Below are 5,067 nucleotides of genomic sequence, written 5' to 3'. Positions count from 1 at the left end.
CAGTCTGATGGAGATAGAAGCTGTTTAACAGTCTGATGGCCTTGAGATAGAAGCTGTTTAACAGTCTGATGGCCTTGAGAGAGAAGTGTTTAACAGTCTGATGGAGATAGAAGCTGTTTACAGTCTGATGGCTTTGAGAAGAGAAGCTGTTTAACAGTCTGATGGCCTTGAGATAGAAGCTGTTTTAACAGTCTGATGGCCTTGAGATAGAAGCTGTTTAACAGTCTGATGGCCTTGAGATAGAAGCTGTTTATTAACAGTCTGATGGCCTTGAGATAGAAGCTGTTTATTAACAGTCTGATGGCCTTGAGATAGAAGCTGTTTAACAGTCCGATGGCCTTGAGATAGGAAGCTGTTTAACAGTCTGATGGCCTAAGATAGAAGCTGTTTAACAGTCTGATGGCCTTGAGATAGAAGCTGTTTATTAACAGTCTGATGGCCTTGAGATAGAAGCTGTTTACAGTCTGATGGCCTTGAGAGAGAAGCTGTTTAACAGGTCTGATGGCCTTGAGAGAGAAGCTGTTGACCAGTCTGATGGCCTTGAGAGAGAAAGCTGTTTAACAGTCTGATGGCCTTGAGAGAGGAAGCTGGTTAACAGTCTGATGGCCTTGAGATAGAAGCTGTTTAACAGTCTGATGGCCTTGAGAGAGAAGCTGTTGACCAGTCTGATGGCCTTGAGAGAGAAGCTGTTTAAACAGTCTGATGGCCTTGAGAGAGAAGCTGTTTAACAGTCTGATGGCCTTGAGATAGAAGCTGTTTAACAGTCTGATGGCCTTGAGAGAGAAAGCTGTTTAACAGTCTGATGGAGATAGAAGCTGTTTACCAGTCTGATGGCCTTGAGAGAGAAGCTGTTTAACAGTCTGATGGCCTTGAGATAGAAGCTGTTTAACAGTCTGATGGTCTTGAGATAGAAGCTGTTCAACAGTCTGATGGCCTTGAGATAGAAGCTGTTTAACAGTCTGATGGCCTTGAGATAGAAGCTGTTTAACAGTCTGATGGCCTTGAGATAGAAGCTGTTTAACAGTCTGATGGCTTGAGATAGAAGCTGTTTAACAGTCTGATGGCCTTGAGAGAGAAGCTGTTTAACAGTCTGATGGAGATAGAAGCTGTTTACCAGTCTGATGGCCTTGAGAAAGAAGCTGTTTAACAGTCTGATGGCTTTGAGAGAGAAGCTGTTTTAACAGTCTGATGGCCTTGAGATAGAAGCTGTTTAACAGTCTGATGGCCTTGAGATATAAGCTGTTTTAACAGTCTGATGGCCTTGAGATAGAAGCTGTTTAACAGTCTGATGGCCTTGAGATAGAAGCTGTTTATTAACAGTCTGATGGCCTTGAGATAGAAGCTGTTTATTAACAGTCTGATGGCCTTGAGATAGAAGCTGTTTAACAGTCTGATGGCCTTGAGAGAGAAAGCTGTTTAACAGTCTGATGGCCTTGAGAAAGAAGCTGTTTAACACTCTGATGGCCTTGAGATAGAAGCTGTTTAACAGTCTGATGGCCTTGAGAGAGAAGCTGTTTAACAGTCTGATGGAGATAGAAGCTGTTTACCAGTCTGATGGCCTTGAGAGAGAAGCTGTTGACCAGTCTGATGGCTTTGAGAGAGAAGCTGTTTAACAGTCTGATGGTGATAGAAGCTGTTTACCAGTCTGATGGCCTTGAGAGAGAAGCTGTTGACCAGTCTGATGGCCTTGAGAGAGAAGCTGTTTAACAGTCTGATGGCCTTGAGAGAGAAGCTGTTTAACAGTCTGATGGCCTTGAGAGAGAAGCTGTTTACTAGTCTGATGGCCTTGAGATAGAAGCTGTTGACCAGTCTGATGGCCTTGAGAGAGAAGCTGTTGACCAGTCTGATGGCCTTGAGAGAGAAGCTGTTTAACAGTCTGATGGCCTTGAGAGAGAAGCTGTTGACCAGTCTGATGGCCTTGAGAGAGAAGCTGTTTAACAGTCTGATGGCCTTGAGATAGAAGCTGTTTAACAGTCTGATGGCCTTGAGAGAGAAGCTGTTTAACAGTCTGATGGAGATAGAAGCTGTTTAACAGTCTGATGGTCTTGAGATAGAAGCTGTTTAACAGTCTAATGGCCTTGAGATAGAAGCTGTTTAACAGTCTGATGGCCTTGAGATAGAAGCTGTTTTTCAGTCTGATGGCCTTGAGATAGAAGCTGTTTAACAGTCTGATGGCCTTGAGATAGAAGCTGTTTAACAGTCTGATGGCCTTGAGATAGAAGCTGTTTAACAGTCTGATGGCCTTGAGATAGAAGCTGTTTAACAGTCTGATGGCCTTGAGATAGAAGCTGTTTAACAGTCTGATGGCCTTGAGATAGAAGCTGTTTAACAGTCTGATGGCCTTGAGATAGAAGCTGTTTAACAGTCTGATGGCCTTGAGATAGAAGCTGTTTAACAGTCTGATGGCCTTGTGATAGAAGCTGTTTAACAGTCTGATGGCCTTGAGATAGAAGCTGTTTAACAGTCTGATGGCCTTGAGAGAGAAGCTGTTGACCAGTCTGATGGAGATAGAAGCTGTTTAACAGTCTGATGGCCTTGAGATAGAAGCTGTTTAACAGTCTGATGGCCTTGAGAGAGAAGCTGTTTAACAGTCTGATGGAGATAGAAGCTGTTTAACAGTCTGATGGCTTTGAGAGAGAAGCTGTTTAACAGTCTGATGGCCTTGAGAGAGAAGCTGTTTAACAGTCTGATGGCCTTGAGAGAGAAGCTGTTTAACAGTCTGATGGAGATAGAAGCTGTTTACCAGTCTGATGGCCTTGAGAGAGAAGCTGTTGACCAGTCTGATGGCCTTGAGAGAGAAGCTGTTTAACAGTCTGATGGCCTTGAGAGAGAAGCTGTTTATCAGTCTGATGGCCTTGAGAGAGAAGCTGTTTAACAGTCTGATGGCCTTGAGAGAGAAGCTGTTTAACAGTCTGATGGCCTTGAGAGAGAAGCTGTTTAACAGTCTGACGGCCTTGAGAGAGAAGCTGTTTATCAGTCTGACGGCCTTGAGAGAGAAGCTGTTTAACAGTCTGATGGCCTTGAGATAGAAGCTGTTTAACAGTCTGATGGCCTTGAGATAGAAGCTGTTTTTCAGTCTGATGGCCTTGAGATAGAAGCTGTTTAACAGTCTGATGGCCTTGAGATAGAAGCTGTTTAACAGTCTGATGGCCTTGAGATAGAAGCTGTTTAACAGTCTGATGGCCTTGAGATAGAAGCTGTTTAACAGTCTGATGGCCTTGAGATAGAAGCTGTTTAACAGTCTGATGGCCTTGAGATAGAAGCTGTTTAACAGTCTGATGGCCTTGAGATAGAAGCTGTTTATTAACAGTCTGATGGCCTTGAGATAGAAGCTGTTTAACAGTCTGATGGCCTTGAGATAGAAGCTGTTTAACAGTCTGATGGCCTTGAGAGAGAAGCTGTTGACCAGTCTGATGGCCTTGAGAGAGAAGCTGTTGACCAGTCTGATGGCTTTGAGAGAGAAGCTGTTTAACAGTCTGATGGAGATAGAAGCTGTTTACCAGTCTGATGGCCTTGAGAGAGAAGCTGTTGACCAGTCTGATGGCTTTGAGAGAGAAGCTGTTTAACAGTCTGATGGCCTTGAGAGAGAAGCTGTTTAACAGTCTGATGGCCTTGAGAGAGAAGCTGTTTAACAGTCTGATGGAGATAGAAGCTGTTTACCAGTCTGATGGCCTTGAGAGAGAAGCTGTTGACCAGTCTGATGGCCTTGAGAGAGAAGCTGTTGACCAGTCTGATGGCCTTGAGAGAGAAGCTGTTTAACAGTCTGATGGCCTTGAGAGAGAAGCTGTTTAACAGTCTGATGGCCTTGAGATAGAAGCTGTTTACCAGTCTGATGGCCTTGAGATAGAAGCTGTTGACCAGTCTGATGGCCTTGAGAGAGAAGCTGTTGACCAGTCTGATGGCCTTGAGAGAGAAGCTGTTTAACAGTCTGATGGCCTTGAGAGTGAAGCTTTTGACCAGTCTGATGGCCTTGAGAGAGAAGCTGTTTAACAGTCTGATGGAGATAGAAGCTGTTTAACAGTCTGATGGCCTTGAGAGAGAAGCTGTTTAACAGTCTGATGGCCTTGAGAGAGAAGCTGTTTAACAGTCTGATGGCCTTGAGAGAGAAGCTGTTTAACAGTCTGATGGCCTTGAGAGAGAAGCTGTTTAACAGTCTGATGGCCTTGAGATAGAAGCTGTTGACCAGTCTGATGGCCTTGAGATAGAAGCTGTTGACCAGTCTGATGGCCTTGAGAGAGAAGCTGTTTAACAGTCTGATGGCCTTGAGAGAGAAGCTGTTTAACAGTCTGATGGCCTTGAGATAGAAGCTGTTTAACAGTCTGATGGCCTTGAGAGAGAAGCTGTTTAACAGTCTGATGGAGATAGAAGCTGTTTAACAGTCTGATGGCCTTGAGATAGAAGCTGTTAACAGTCTGATGGCCTTGAGATAGAAGCTGTTTAACAGTCTGATGGCCTTGAGATAGAAGCTGTTTAACAGTCTGATGGCCTTGAGATAGAAGCTGTTTAACAGTCTGATGGCCTTGAGATAGAATCTGTTTAACAGTCTGATGCCTTGAGATAGAAGCTGTTTAACAGTCTGATGCCCTTGAGATAGAAGCTGTTTAACAGTCTGATGCCCTTGAGATAGAAGCTGTTTAACAGTCTGATGCCCTTGAGATAGAAGCTGTTTAACAGTCTGATGCCCTTGAGATAGAAGCTGTTTAACAGTCTGATGCCCTTGAGATAGAAGCTGTTTAACAGTCTGATGCCCTTGAGATAGAAGCTGTTTAACAGTCTGATGCCCTTGAGAGAGAAGCTGTTTAACAGTCTGATGGCCTTGAGAGAGAAGCTGTTTACCAGTCTGATGGCCTTGAGAGAGAAGCTGTTTAACAGTCTGATGGCCTTGAGATAGAAGCTGTTTAACAGTCTGATGGCCTTGAGAGAGAAGCTGTTGACCAGTCTGATGGCCTTGAGATAGAAGCTGTTTAACAGTCTGATGAGAGAGAAGCTGTTGACCAGTCTGATGAGATAGAAGCTGTTTAACAGTCTGATGCCCTTGAGATATAAGCTGTTTAACAGTCTGATGCC

The sequence above is a fragment of the Oncorhynchus kisutch genome, linkage group LG14 (genome assembly GCF_002021735.2).
Source record: "Oncorhynchus kisutch isolate 150728-3 linkage group LG14, Okis_V2, whole genome shotgun sequence".
Lineage (NCBI taxonomy): Eukaryota > Metazoa > Chordata > Actinopteri > Salmoniformes > Salmonidae > Oncorhynchus > Oncorhynchus kisutch.
Note: the sequence above shows the minus strand (reverse complement) of the source record.